This window comes from Haemorhous mexicanus, chromosome 3, assembly GCF_027477595.1.
Source record: "Haemorhous mexicanus isolate bHaeMex1 chromosome 3, bHaeMex1.pri, whole genome shotgun sequence".
NCBI classification, from domain to species: Eukaryota; Metazoa; Chordata; class Aves; order Passeriformes; family Fringillidae; genus Haemorhous; species Haemorhous mexicanus.
Window position 1 is genome coordinate 85,040,127 of NC_082343.1, and position 16,010 is coordinate 85,056,136.

The window sequence follows — 16,010 nt, forward strand, 5'->3', positions numbered from 1 at the left end:
AGTCATGAAGATAGGAGGTAGAAATGTCAAAAGTTGCAGAAGTTTCCAGGACTATCTCTGTCCTATTTCATAAGCTGTGGATGGGATAGGGTCACCTACAAAAGGAGCAGGAGCCTCACAATTGAAAACTACCTACCCTAGAAAGCAGCTGCTGACTGTTTGTTGACAGTTTGTTAACTAGGTTGCTCAGATCCTGCGTGGAAACTGAGCACTTGGCTTGTTCAGCACAGATGTATCAAGTGAGTGCCTTGGTAAGGTCAGTCATGGTATCTTCCCAAAGGAAGGGCAGTTCCCCAAGGTATTTTGGCTTTTTACGTGTTCATTTACTGTCTATCTGTAGAAATTTCAAATCTCATGATAGCAAGTTGTGTCAAATGTCCTGCAGTCCTATCTGGCTTGGATAGTTATAAAGGGAACCTGGGCAACAGGTCAGTTAGTAGCAACAACAGCTTCAGAAAAATCTGTACTCATATTTTGCTTCAAGGGTTCTAATTTATACAGGAGAATAAAATTTTGTGTTACTTGTTTAGACTTATGAAAAGAAAAAAACCAGTATATAACAATGATGCTATTTAAATTCTAATTTTTTTTTTTTTTTTTTTTTTTTTTTTTTTTGACAAAGCAGATAATCATCTGGGTTTGGGGGAGCTTCAGACCTGGAATGAAACACCTGAGGTATTTTATTGTGGTAAATAAGATGTAGAGGAACACTTCAGTTTTTTGCTACCTTGACTCTCTCATAGTTCTCCCGTGTTTTCCACATGTCATATGTTGTCTAACTCTGACAAAGTAGGAAAGGTCATAAATTTCCCAACCTTTCATTTTCTGAACCATTTACCCAAAAGTGTCAGTTGTGGTGGCAGGTATCTCCATGTGACAATGTGACTCACCAGACTGGGACCTCTAAGCAGCTGCAAATTGATATGATTTTGTGGCTTTTTGATGCTTGATTAAACAGGACCCAGAATATTTTAAGCTATTAACCTATGGAGAATTGACACCTGTCTCTTGGACTGTGGTGGACACATCTTCAGTCAAGTGAGAAATTGCAGCGTCCCAATGTGCCGTGGTCAGCATAGATAAGCAGTGCTGTGGCATCACCACTGAACACTGTGAAGCAGGATTTGATAGCCAAAAGCAAGGACCCTACTAGTACCCAAACTAACAGTTCTCATCTTCCCATGATTTTGTCATTATTGGAGCTCCAGACTTTCCGTTCAGTTGGGAATCAGAAGGGCAAATTTTCCTTTTGCATTAATTGGCATCCAATAACATAGTAGTGTCTGAAGCAGCCTCTAGTCAGGCTTAACTGTGCAGGCTCCTATTAGCAAGAACTTTGTCAAACACATATGGATGTACTCTCATACACAGGCACACACTGTGCTTTGTGATTGTTTTTTGCTTTGGTAAAGAGATTAAAAAAAGACTAGAAATCCTAACTAGCTTTAAAAAATGCAGCCCAACCACATCAATAAAATGAGAAACAGAAAGGGAACAGCAAGGAAGAAATCTGGTTCAGCGCTACAGTAAGAGGAACAACTCTGCCACTGTACTCAACAAAAGCAATGGGCTTTGAATGTTTGTTATTAAATGCTTAATATTTTAGGGATACACTTCACATTTAAAACTGGCATTACACAAAGTGGGGATTGGTTTGTAAAATAAATATAGGTATGAAGATGCAAAACAAATTTAAGCTTTAGCTTTGTAGATTATTGTCTGGGAGTATACTTGCTGTTCAGCTGTGAAGTCTGCCCTTGCCTCCTGGCACACAACCATCCTCATCCCAAGCATCCCAGCCTCCCAAACAAGGGTAAAACTTATAGGCATTTTCTATTTATCCTGATTTTTCAAAGGAAAGGAATTTAATACTTTTAACAAGGACTGTTCTGTGCCTGTAGACCTGTTTGATTTACTAGTATAGCTATATATTTTTTTATATATATATGCATTAACATTTCCTATGTACAGGTGGGGCTTGGTATAGGACCTGTATTTTAGTAAAGACTGATTTAGCTTTCTAGCAAATACAAGATCATAGTTGTGCCAATGCTGAAGGGATGACCTGAATATAGTAAGTCAATCTGTAGTTTTCTTCTGACAGTTTAGAGACTCAGAGAAAGTCATGTGTGAGTTTAGAAATGTCCAAGGTGGGTCATGCTGTAGGAAAAAAATGTTGTTAGTCTTGCTTTATTTCACTCAGCACTCTGGAAGAAAAACACATCCCAGGGGCCATCTGAAGGATTCATAGTGAGTTGCAGTCTACTGACTACAAAAGCCTTTCCTAATAATTTTTCATGCAACCCATAGATATATTTCCTAGGCACCGAAAATAATGTTTGGGCATGTTTCCATTTGCTTCCACCAATTTTCAACCAATTTTAAATTTTTGGAGAAAGTTGATAATTATTATCTAAATGGACCTTGTTTTTAAAAAGGTTGCATATTACTGAACAGAAAAAGAACAGTGATATTTTTGTGTAAATGAAAGGTCATTTATGAGTATGAATCTCACTCTGGGCAGCTGGAGAGGCCACAGTCTGCATGACGAATGGCATCCTTCTCAGGACATTTCTCAATTTTTAGTGAGCTCAGAGCCAGCAAAAGGACATTAGGACTTTATAAGACCCCATCTCTTATTTAACAAAAGCATCCATGTTGTGACACAGATCAGTTTTGCTGAGAAAAAAAAACATTGGTAATGACTATGTTTGGTGTCCCTAATTTGGCTAATGCTTGGGTTTTTTCAGGATAATGTTTACACAAATTATAATAACTTTCCAAACATCTTGCATCTGTTGCTTACTTCCTTTGAGGATCTTCTACTTCCTTCTGTTACAACAGTAATTGGGAGCAAATCAGCAGGAAGGAAATATACTCCCTGGTTTAGCTAAGACTATAATGTTTGTTTAAGTTAGCGATGCGTGAGTGGTTTGCTAAAGATTAATTTTAAAGGTCACTTCCTACTTGGAAAGGAGCCTGTAATAAGCTTTTCTTCAAGTGAAGAGAGCTTTTTCTTCAAAATTCCTATTCTGGGTGGTCTGCGTTATTCCCAGCTCCCACAGAAGTCAATGGGAAGGGATGTTCCATTGTCACCTGGGGACACTTCTGGCTCCATGAAAACAAAGAGTGTATTTCAAGAAGAGAAGGTAGGTATGGAAATATTGTACAGTTTGTACATATATAACAAGGATCACCTTAACCAGTCATGTTAGAACAAAAATAAAGGATCTAGATTTTTAATTATGTACAGACAGAAAGAATTAAATAAAGCTTTGAGAAAATGGAGGAACTGGATTAGCTAACTCCCAAGTATTTTTCATATTTTAGGTGAAGCATAGCAGAAGGGTTCTGGTGGGTGTTTGTATCTCACACTCATTGTGGAAAATGTTACTTCCTCCAATTAGCATTTGTATTTGTTTGGTAACAAATGGGCCTCACAAGAACATATAGCATACATTCATGACAAGAAGGAGGGAATGAGTTTCTAGCATACTCAGATTTGCAAAACAAAAAAATCTTCTCAAGGGCATAGTCAGAATTTTTTTGAGTTAGTTTTTAAAAAGTCAGAGCTGTTGAATCACATTTAATCAAATATAAATTCTGAAATTCAGATCTACTTTTAGAAAAAGTGTTGGTCTAGTTATGGTAGGTAGATCTCAATGACCCTGAAACTGTTGCATCATTTATCTGTAGCACAGAGAGGGAACACAAAAGAACCAAACCTTTGGTTTGGGGCAAAAAAAGGGCATTCCAACAGGTATTAAGCACATGACAATTGGGGAGGCATTTGTAGGAGGAAAAAAATTCCAACTGGAGAGCAATCTGTGGTCAAGATTTGACCATGAATAATCATAATATTTTCTGCAACATTACAGGATTTAAAACATCCAGTTTGCACACTGTATCCAAAATGCTGGATATTGTGAGTACTCCCTTCTCTTCAATGGTATTTTCTATATTTCCCCTTTGAATGAATTGGATAGTGTATGGTTCTTTCATAGATTTTGAGTATTTAACTCTCTCCAAGCACTGTACAGGGAACTTTCATCCCTATGTCAGAACAAGTAATTGCTGGTAATTAAATTACATTTTACATTTGTGAACCTGAACTTTTCAACACCTAAGCCCATTTCAGACCCGGCTCTGAATAATTTTTGAAGTTAGGATTAAAATTATTTATATGTTTCTCAAAGTACTATCTTTGCTCCAATATTTTTTACTGTCTAAAAGGCTTGAATTTAACCTGACTTTTGAACTAAGACATTTGTTCTTGCACAACTTTGGACTTGGGATAGTAGTTATGGACATAATGACAGAGCTGTTGCAATAGAGAAGCCTTAAATTTGCAATACATCCATTTACCAAAATCAGTGAGGGTTTGTGCTGTGGATTATGTAATAAAAGTGTTTATGTCTTCTATTGGCATGGGGTAGCTTTTTCAAGTTCCCACATCTCTCCCTGACCAATGGAATTATAGACTTTGTATTCTCAATTAAAATTCACAAATTTTTTGTCACAAGAATGTGACTGACAATTTTAATAGTTTTCATAGCACTATAAAATGGAATGAAATGCATATAAAAACCTCTGTTCAAGTAATGTTGGTAATGTAAAGTATATAAAGTATATTGCTAACAAAAAATATATAGTATAACCCTATAAATAAGTATATAGAGTGCTAAAAAAATATCACCAGGATGTTTAATTAACCCCGAACTCATTGCTTTAAAAAAAAAGTGGGTTTACATGCTGGAGATGCCAGAGCAATTCGCTTGCAAAGATCTAATTTGATGAGTAGCGTACACAAAGAATCTAGCGCCGTGACAACCTCTAAGAATCTACTGTTTTGTTAAATGGCAGGAGTTTTATATAAAATTCTTATATTTCCCATAATGAATTTGAATTCTGTCATGCGGTTATTTCACATAAGGATGTAGCTGAGCCCCTGGAGGAGGTAACCTGCATAGCAAAATACAGTAATTAACAGAAGGGCTTGCTGAAAAAATAGGGAACTGCATTGTAATCTCGCACCTGCACAGCACTTGGCACCAGCCCAAACCTCTGCATATGACAGTAATTCACTATTTCCTCTTGTCCTTCCTGCCCCAGAACCCTTAATCCTGATCATTCACATTCATCAGGCAGGAGATTTTTCCTAGCCTGCACAGCAAAGAGAAACATAAATAAATGTCACAAACACCTAAGGCTGACTGTGAGAGTAGTTGTCCAAGACTTTTCACCATTTATTACACAGAAAGAGGAATCTACATCAGTGGTTCATTGCATTTTTTAAACTGTTATTATTCCTCCCCTACAAATATTGTACCTAAGAACACAGATTGATGCAATGTATGATCAAACATGAAAAGACACAATTATTAGCAAGGGAAATTTACTGTCTCTGACTTAAAACAAGTTGAAAGTTAAGGAAAAATATGGAAATCAAATGCTCTGTTAACCAAGGTTTTTGTTTCAGTATTTTAAAGTGTAATACACAAAAAATATTTGACTACATTTGAATACGGTATGTGTACAATTATTCTCTCAGACTGTAAATTTAAAATTTGTCATGAAGAGATTTTTGTTAATTCACTCAGCAAATAGTCTAAAGATAATTTTTTTTTTACATGAACATCCCATTCTGCAAGGAAAAAAACCCAACCACCTACTCTACTAGTTCAATCCACCTAATTTTTAGAAATCAGTATAAGAAAGGTGAATGTTAACCCTGCCAGAGAAACATGATAGCAACATGCAAGGACCTGTCATTCACTGTCAACTAAATCTCCCCCATTAAATGCTAGATTTTCAGTCAGAAGACATACTAAGCTATAATAAACAGCTAACATCCAAAATAAGAGAAAGACTATTTCACATCTTATTCTGACATCTCAAAATTTAGACAAGTGAAAAATAGAATTAATTATAAAGAATCACTATTTCTTCAACCCTGCAGCCTCATGTCCTCCTTGCACTGTGGCAGACTCCCTATTGGAGGTATAAGCTTCCACGACAAAAGTTTGAACTGAACTTGAATAATGAATGAGGAGGTATCAATTCTTGTTGCCCAGGCTGACTGTTTTCCAGGGTAATAGCCTTTTATATCATGACCTGCAAATATATTTGTGTCTTTGCATGGAGGGCAAGTTCCAGCAAAGAGACAAAACTCTTCCACTCACTTAAGTGATTTGGAAGGACCAAGAACATATTTGACAAACCCTTGAGCCAAAGACCCTGGTGAGCGATAATTTTTGACTACTAGATTTTTTTCAAAATTTGGAATTAATTTATTTATTCCTCTGATTAACAATCTTCTGTCTGCAACCCCCTTAGCCTGTCAATCTCAGGGAGCATAAATATCTGCCTATGATGCTTTCAGTGGCATTGCTATGGTGCATCTGTGTAGGGATCCTCTGTTTTCATCTGATATGAGTCACATGCCATTAGCTCAACAGGGAAGGATCTTGACAGCTTGCAGCTTCCTGCAGGGGCTTTGCACAGTGACAGGAGAACCCCACAGCCAGACTGTGCAGGGGAAAGGAGTGATATTATTCATCTCATGCATTTATGGGCATGAAAGGGATTGTCTTGGACTGCCCTTAAGATTAGATTTTTCCACCAGAGCGTAGGGTATTGTGTCAATTTAATTTTTTATATGAATTTTGAAGGAGTATATAAATCTGGTTTTTCTGCATTCAATTTTTAATAAAATTAAGAAAGGGCTCTGGAGTTTGTGAAGATTATTAGCAGCATAAGGATAAAAAAAGAACTGACATTCCCTCAGCTATACCACGGCCTAAGTGAGGAAAATCGCTAATATCAGAGTTCAAAATACAGAACATACAAGCTCTGCAGGGTTTGCTCAGCTGACAGCAAGAACAGCCTGAGCATGTTTGCAAGAGGGAGAGGCAGTCTGCCATGGGAGATTAGCTTGTCAGCAGTGAGCAGGCTACAGCCAAGCAGTGCAACATTTCCCTTCTCAATGACCAGAAGAAGAGGACCGGAGCGAGAGCAGCTGTGCCCACAATCCTGCAGAGGTTGGTGCTCTGGGCCAGACTTCCCATGGCTGCAGGACACCAGCTGCAGCAGGGCTGCCATAAATGGGGGATTGCAGCTTGCTGCTCCAGCGTGTCTGTCTGCTGAAAGTAATTTTTTTTCAAAGACATGCTGTAAACATCCATTGTTCAGTGTCTGCTTGTCAGTATTATAGTCCCACTTCAGGAAAAAAAAGACGGGATACACGCTGTACAAATTCCAGTTCCACACCACATTTCTTCAACTCTTTAATCAGAGCCCTGTTTCTGAAGACAGTGAAGTCAGCCATTTTTTGTGCCATTTCCTTAAATTCTGCTCCGTTAATTTTTCATTTAAGCAAAAGTTGAAAGAGTTTTCATTCTGCATTTTTCCATTGCCATTGCAGAAGACGTGTTTTGCCCTCAGAGATCCAGGGCTTTAGTGACTTTTCTCTCTTATCTCACAAAACCTGACCCTACAGTAATGCTTCAAGGAGTGTTTCAGAGAGGCACCAAAACTTGGGGAGCTGGACTCTGAGTAGTGTGCACCCTAAGGCCTTTTCCTAAAGCTAATGTACAAAAAGTGCAGGGTTAAGCATGGGCATTTCTCAGTTTGGAAAAATAATATTTTTCCATTTTGAAAGTACGTAGTGTTAGAAGAAATAAATGTGGAGTGGAAATAAATGTGGCCTTCACCCTGGGAATTTAAGCTAAGAGATCTGAGATGGAGCTGGGTCTATGAAGTCCCAGAGATTTTACAGCTAAAACCTGAAAGAGTCAAACCATATTTTATCCAGCACTATAGTTTTTTTTTTCATAGCACAATAGCTACTGTGATTTATAAAATTATCTCAAAAATAATGGATTTTATGATGAATCATAATCACTGGAAGCAGGATTAAAGTCTTTTTGATAAGTGAATTAATTCTGTAGGTTTCTAGGAATTGCTGGTATAAGCTGTTGAATCTGCCCTTTTGTTGATTGTGAATTGGTATTTAAAAATCAATGTGTGCATGCAGAAAGGACATCTCAAGTGAGGTCTCCATGATAATAATCATACCCCTGGCTATGTTATAGTTAGAGTCAAGTGTGTGCTGAAGTATGTTTTTCATTAAGTATGTTTTTCTTATGTAGGCACTTTTCCACATAAATGCACTCTTTAGTGCTTCTAAGCATTCCAGAGTGTTACTAAATAATAATAACATTAATAATAATAATAATAATAATAATAAAAAAAACATTAGAATTAGAAAAGGATTTTTAGGAATGAATTTTTTTGGTCAAAATTTTGTCTAGTTCCGCAAAGTCTATGCACAGAAGGTATAAAATCCAACGTTTATTGTTTAAGATGCTTTTTCACTCTTGAATAGCTCAAAATGTATCCAATTTGAAACATTTATTAGTTTTACATGTACTAATCCATGAAATGATTTTGAACCAAAATATAAACACTATGAAATAATTAGACTTCAATATATGCTTTTCCCCCCTCCTCCCTTCCCCCCATTCTGTTAAGGCTCATAACCTGGAAAAAACCTTATGGGCAAGTCTGGTCCACATTTTAGTATTACTGACACATTCCTGTTGATGTTTGTGCGTTCATACAGGGAGAACTTGTTCCCAGGGATATGTTTGCACTGCAGCCAATTGTTTAACCACAGCATTTATAGGGTTTAAATTCTTTGGATTGGGGAAAAATCCTGTTCTGTTTTGTCATGTTAATCTTAAAAACATATATGTAGAGGTAGCTTTGTCATGGCCCGTGAAAACCTCAGTGCAGAAGCCAGACATGCTGTTCCTCACACTTGCTATGGTGAATATAGACCAGATGAGTCTACAAGTGTTGTACCCAACATTTGGATGGAAACGACCATCTAATTCTGCTAAAAAACACCTCAAGATACACTTTAAGGAATATTATTATGCTGGGTATTGCTCAGCTATTTCTGGATATGACTAAATTTTGTCGTTAGGATATGAGGCATGACTGGTAAGTTGTATAAATTTGAGGGTATGGAGGAGTTGCTCCAATATATTTTGCCAAATATGTGTTTATCTTTGGCATGAGCAATTAGAATATTAAAGCATACTTTTTTTTAATAATAATTTTAATAGTATACTTTTAAAACTGGCTTTAGAAACTTGGGAAAAGTTCTATGAGCCAGTGGTTTAAAATTATGGTACATGCTGTTATATAGTAATTATAGGGCATGGAAATGGCAATGAAAAATCTTCCTATACTGCTAGTACACATCTAAATATACTGAAAATGCCATCTTCTACTTCACAGAGGTTATAATTCTTATAATGTCAACCTTATTCTCCATTGTCATGTGTTCTGTCTGGTCAAGCAATGTTTTAAAAGAAATACTGTTGCTCTGTGAGAGCACCTCATGATCTCTTTCAGCATCCATAAATGTGTGTGGACTGTGGAAACAGAGGTTTTGTATAAATGTATGCAGTCCTTTCAGGTAGTGGGTCAGCTGAAAGATGTTTTCACCACTACCTTTACCCATTTTTGTTTGATAGAACCAGGACTGCTTTCGAGGCTTGAGAAGGGTCATCAGACACCCTTTTGTCTGAAACAGTGATAACCTGGAGTTGGCTCAACTTCTGTGAGCCTCCTCTAATCACACCTAGATAAAGGCAATCACTCCATTTAAAAGAGCTTTGCAAGTGACTGTGAGGTGGCTCGCTGGGCATTCAGGGCTGACTGGCTTCCACTGACACAGGTAAAGCCTTATGTTGAGCCTGTTCAATGAAACCAGCACAATGATGAATCTAACACACTCACCACTTAATATTTCAGCACCTGTATTTCTAATTTCAACAGCATTTATTTAACTTTTCCTGGTTATTCCTTGACATTTGTAAGAGTTTTTCCTGTCACCTGCTACTGTTTTTATTTCCATATGGATTTAAGAGACAGCAGTGGGAGAAAACAAGCCCTTCAGTAAAAGCTTGAAATCTCAGACTCAGAAACTCCCCTTTAGAAATTCATAAGCATTCACATTATAGGTTGTTTCACACTACAGGTGATGAAGAGCTGTTTGACTCAAGGAAAATCTTGGCATGGCAAAGAGCTTGTAAGAGCAGAGTTTGTTTTTTTTTTCCAGATGATATTATTTTCTAAACTCATGGGAGGTCATATCCAAATAGCTGTGAAAGTTTGAGTATGACCCAAATTGAACTCTGCTTTTGGTGAGTCTAAATGAAGATGTAGACATTGCCAATTTTACCCATTCCATATTACATATGGAATGGGTACAACATATAACATTACATATTCAATTAATATGTCTTTCTGTCATGGAGAGAGTACCTTACTTGTGAAAATCAGGCCACTGATACTTGGCACACATGTGTGAGAACCTGGGCCAAATTATACCATTACCAGTTATTACCTAATGCACTCAGTGAGGGAAATAAGCAACAGATCAGAAAAACTTTAGCTTTCAAATTCTTGCTCTTTTTATAGTCAGTTTTCTCATCTCATATCCTAGACTAATATTGGGAAGCAGCACAGCCAACATACTTTTCTCTGTGAGAATAAGCAAAAATAATGGAACAGATGGATTTGTTTACAAAACTTATCTGTGTTCTAAAGAATAAAATGCAATTAAAAACTCCTAAAACAAGGGGAAGTCTAGGATGGGGAAGAAAGGGAAGGAGAAGAAGGAAAGAGTATAAGTATTTCTTGGCTGATGTGGTGATGTTGACACTTTTTTTCCATAAAAAGTGCCTAGCTACTGCTCTATCCCCTGTGCATTCAAACTGGCTCAGTGTATGTAACACAGTGGCTTGATAGAAATGTTAATGTACCTGCCTTTTCCAATGTAAACTATGATAGGGGTGACTCTTTTCCCTCAACATCTTAATGTTAAATCAACAGTAAGGCATTATTCACAAGGCAATTCTTCTTTATTGATAACTGGAAGGTGTTGTTAACTGAGTGGTCTAGCCTATTAATGACTATTTGTCTTGGTCACACTGAACTAGAGGGAAAGAAAGAATTCAGATCTAAGTAGCTTGTAAAGTGCACCAAGGTTGTGAAGTTAAAGAACACAAGAACACTGTAGAAATTTCTTTCTACATGAGGAAGTGTTAGAGTATTTCAAAACATATTCTCATATTAAACCAACTTGCAACTCCAAAACACCTAATAGTCTGGGCTTCTGTTATTTGATGTCTCAATGTGATTTTTTTGTGTGTGTGTGCAACTTTTTTCATCTAAGAAAGCATGATAATTGACACAAGCTAATGAGAAAGGAAAAAGAAGGAAAAACAACTTCTAACTTTTCTTCTGATGCTCTTCCAGTTAGGATTTTGCTAATTTATTTTCCAGCACGCTGCACACAAATGAAGAAGCAAAGCTTTGCAGACAGTATCACCACCTGCAATTCAATATAAAATCTACTACTTTTGGCTGTAAATGTGCTTTGTAAAACATCTTAGTTACACTGAGAAAGATACTTCTCTGCCATGGAGCTAAGATTTCAACAACCACTTATGCAGAATGCAATTTTTTTTCTTCAAAGTAGCATCAGGGATGCAGTATAAAAATCTGAGTTCTAATATAGTCGGTGAAAGCGTGGAAGAATAGCTTTTGTCTATAACATGAAAAAAATTTGTTGACCATATGCATAAATAATTGGAAAGGCCATTTAACTAAGGTTCTGAATCACCCTTTCTCTTTAAACACTGAAAATCTTTTTGTTGTTCCTGAGGTCACTGATAGCATATTCTCAGATTCATACTTGGCTATATAATTTATGTACAGAATATCAAATCAGCTTGCACTGAAAAAAAAAAGATGATTAAGGTCAGAAGTAGTTTATCACAGACACATTGACATCTATAATGAACTAGAAAACTGAAAAACTGATATTTATTTTTTATTATTCTTTACAGCTCAGCATGAACATATTTGCAGTTTCTCAGACTGAATAAAGACTAGTCAATTCTGAAAACTTTCAATGTCAAAATAATCCACAATCACATAATGAAAAGGATCAAAAAAAGGATCAGGCGCAAAGGGTTACAGTGAATTGGGTGACATCAGACTGGTCACCTGTCACTTGTGGGGTTCCACAGGGCTCCATCTTCAGCCCTGTGTTCTTCAACATCTTCATAAATTACTGGGAGGCAGGACTGGAAGAGGTACTGAGCAGGTTCACAGATGATACAAAACTGGGAGGAGCTGCTGACTCCCTCCAGGGCAGGGAGGCACTGCAGAGACCTTGACAAATGAAAGGCTGGGCAATCACCAACCACATGAAGTTCAACAAGGGAAAGTGCTGGATTCTGCACCTGGGATGGGCAACCCTGAATGTACAGTCAGACTGGGGAATGGGATGCTGGAAAGCAGTGCCAGGGAAAGGGACCTGGGGGTTCTGGTCAATGGCAAGTTGAACATGAGCCAGCAGTGCCCTGGCAGCCAGGAGAGCCAACCCTGTCCTGGGGCATCAGGCACAGCATCACCAGCCAGGCAAGGGAGGGGATTGTCCTGCTCTGCTCTGCTCTGGGACAGCCTCACCTCGAGTGCTGGGGGCAGTTCTGGGCACCACAATGTAAGAAAGACATTAAACTGTTAGAGAGTGTCCAAAGGAGGGCAACAGAGATGGTGAAGGGCCTTGAGGGGAAGCTGTGTGAGGAGTGGCTGAGGGCACTGGGTCTGTTCAGCCTGGAGGAGACTGAGGGGAGACCTCACTGCAGTTACAGCTTCCTTGTGAGGGGAAGAGGAGGGGCAGGCACTGATCTCTTCTCTGTGGTGACAGTGACAGGATCCAAGGGAATGGCCTGTAGCTGTGTCAGGGGAGGTTTGATATTAAAGAAAGGCTCTTCACTCAGAGGGTGTTTGGGCACTGGAATAGGCTTCCCAGGGAAGGGGTCACAGCATCAAGCCTGACAGAGTTCAAGAAACATTTGGACAATGTTCTCAGGCACCTGGTGTGACCTTTGGCAATGGTGCTGTGCAGGGCCAGGAGCTGGACTTTGACAATTCTCGTGTGCACCTTCCAACTCAGCATATTCTGTGGTTCTCTGAAAAAAGCTACTTTTTCCAGGCAGATCTCAGAAGGCTGCCAGTTGTTGACAGATATTCCAGAGTAATTTACTGAAGCAGGAAATTGAGACCTGCTGCCTGATGCAGCAGTTTGTTTGGTTGAAGATCAGACCTGTACATTAGCCAGTGTGACCATCGTATGTGGCAGAGGACTTGATGTACGCATTGAAACAGAAGTGCTAGGAAAAAAAGTGGGTTTACAATCCTAACCTGTTCTCCTTTTGATTTGTTTAAAGGTTGGTTGAGGTTTTTTAGGTTATTCTGAGCGGTTTTTTCTTTTAGTTTGTTTGGTTTGGATTTTGGTTTTGTTTTCTGGAGGAAGTTTAATCCCCTACCTCTTCTAAAAGCGACATTACAGTGAAATCTGCCTCAAGAAATTATCTGACAGCAACACTGGTTTGGAACTGTTGCAGGTTAGCAGCCCACTTTCTGTAGTTTTATTGTCAAGTCTGTGACCTTACTGGCTCTCTTTGTGGTAAGTGTTGCTTCTATTCATTTAAATGATTCTTTGCAGCATTTCCTTCAGGGGATACAGCCGGTATTGAGAGTATGGAAACTATTTCCCCAGATGGAGCCAATGAATGTTCTGAGGCCTAATAATATATGTATCCTCTTGCAATTCACAGCAGATTCCAGTAAACACTGGCCTTCATCTGAGTGCTTGAATACACCACTTTCCAGAGCTCTTGGCAAGAATGACGTGGGTGTGAGGACAGCACATCCATATCTTGTCATTTATCTGTGGAAGAGGAATCTGTGCTGGTTTTCTGAACCTTACTTGACCACTGACCACACTTGACAGTTTTGTATTTATCTCTGCCAGAGAGCTACAAAGATGAAACATTCATTTTTCATCTGCTTTTTTTTTTTCCTTTTTTCACAAGCAGGATCCAAAATCTTCTTCAGCCGCTGGCTCATGATCTCACTCTTTGCACTTTATGTTTGGGCCCTCTGACAGCAGTAGCAGATACAGAGGAGTGAGATGGTTTAGATAACATCACACTGCAATTCTAGCTCTGTCTTGCTGACCTTCAGGTGACCCAGCATGTCCTTGGTTCTGGTATGCTGGGAGCAAACAATTCACAGTGACTACAATTAATAAACATTTTTATAACTAATGAAAAAAAAAAAAAAGAAAATAGAAAGTCAGAATATTGCACTATCAAGCTCTTAAAATCTCAGAGAATTCTCTTGTAAATATAAATACTAAATGTCATTTTAAGTACTGATAAAGTATGTGTCCAAAAAGTTTTATCCTTAGATTCAAACTCTGGGTTGTTCAGGTGGCCAGTTTGCCTTTTGCTAATCATCCTTTGTGGGTTAATTACAGAGCTGTAAGTTGACTTTGTTAAAACATAAGATTTGTTTATCAAGCTAGTACGTGAGTGCAAGAGCTGAAACAGATTTGCTATAACTTGGTAAGCAAGTTAAAAAATCCCTCTCTGTTGAGAACATGAGCCTGTTTTTTCTGCTGGAAAAGTAAATAATTTCTGCTTTCACACAAGTACCCTTGGCTTATGATTAAATTTTCATTGTGATAGGTCTGTAATGAATCTGTAGACTCCTTTTTTTCTATGTAATTTGCCTTTGGCAGAGAGCTAGACTTACAAATCTTGTCCCTACCTGTAGATTTCCATACAGCTTTGTGACAAATCTTAGACCTTCTGTTTTACTCTCATATGCAGAAACATGAAGTGTAAGTAATGTTAAAGTTTGTGTTTGTTTTTAGTCAGTTTGCAAAGATTAGGAATAGTATATATTAGTAAATCAACTGAAAGATGATTAATTGGCTGTATATGAATGCATGTCCATTCCTTTATTGCAGAAAAGAAAGTAAAAAGAGCAGGTTAAATTTTAAGTTTAATAAGAAGACTTATTTAATTGTCATCTTAATTTTTGTAAGGTGGTGTCATTTCTGTCATGACTCCTTTCCTTATCCTAAAATGAAATACTTGAGTGTAACATAAAGTAATACAGTGTTACAATATAGTTGAACCAAAATAAATGTCTCTTCACATTCAATTTAGATATAACTCAGTTGCCTTCAACTATATTATCCTGAGAGTAGTGCTAACTCTTTATTTGTGTTCCTGCTCTGGGCTTCAGTGGAATGAGTTCCTGTACTTAATGGCTTTACAAAGTTTGTGTTATTTATTCAGCGTGTTTGCTAAGCAATGAGCTCTTAGCATTTGTCATCTGGCATCTTTCATTTTCTTTCCCCAGAACACTTTAAAAAGGCTGCATTTTGTTTGGGGAAGGGAAAAAAAGGTACCCTGGCATATTCTGTGTACTTTCAGAGATACTATGCAATTAGTCAAACAAGTTCTTGTAAATTTAGCCTCTTGCAACAAAAGAATTCTTCTGCACTGTCTTCTGCCACCATAGCAAGTAGAAATATTATAAAATAAAAAACACAGTAAAAGATGAACCAGTAATCCTGCTTTCAAAAATCCTTCAGAGCAATATATGAAGTTTGCTTTAAGGTAATACCTGGTACCTGCACACTAACCAAATGAAGACTGTTCTAGAGGGACATCTGTTTCTGTTTATAAAATAGCCATTCTGATTAGCCATGGTTAATGGTCCAAAGTCTGAGTTCCCATGAGACATTTCATTCAGGCTGCAACACCTGGCTCTTAGCAACACTGCTCATTAATTTTATTGTGCAGAAGCTGATTTACATTTTAGAGGACTATGGACACAGCTTAATTTTCTGCTTAGGAAGATATTGAAGGAAGGGGGAGAAGTCAAATATTTATTATTGTCTTATGTAGGAAACAGGTAAACATACAAATGTACCTTTAGAGGTCCATAAAACATACTATTGCTACTGCCACTGATTTGTAGCTGAACCCCTTGGTACAAATATATGAAAAATTTTCTTTTTGTTTATATTTATTAAAATTCAGAGCCTCCATTTATGCATTTCA

General features: G+C 37.7%; 1 long non-coding RNA gene across 2 annotated transcripts in view; it reads left to right on the forward strand.

Annotated features, from left to right (window-relative positions):
• Positions 1 to 607: 607 nt before the first annotated feature.
• Positions 608 to 16,010, forward strand: part of LOC132325343 (uncharacterized) — a 77,238-nt gene continuing 61,835 nt past the window's right edge. Inside the window, exons 1-2 of one of the 2 annotated variants that reach the window (XR_009485916.1) lie at positions 619 to 675; positions 3,057 to 3,149. This is a non-coding gene — a long non-coding RNA (uncharacterized LOC132325343). Of the gene's footprint in view, positions 3,150 to 16,010 lie in introns of both variants that reach the window. The other variant, XR_009485915.1, reaches the window with a different exon arrangement.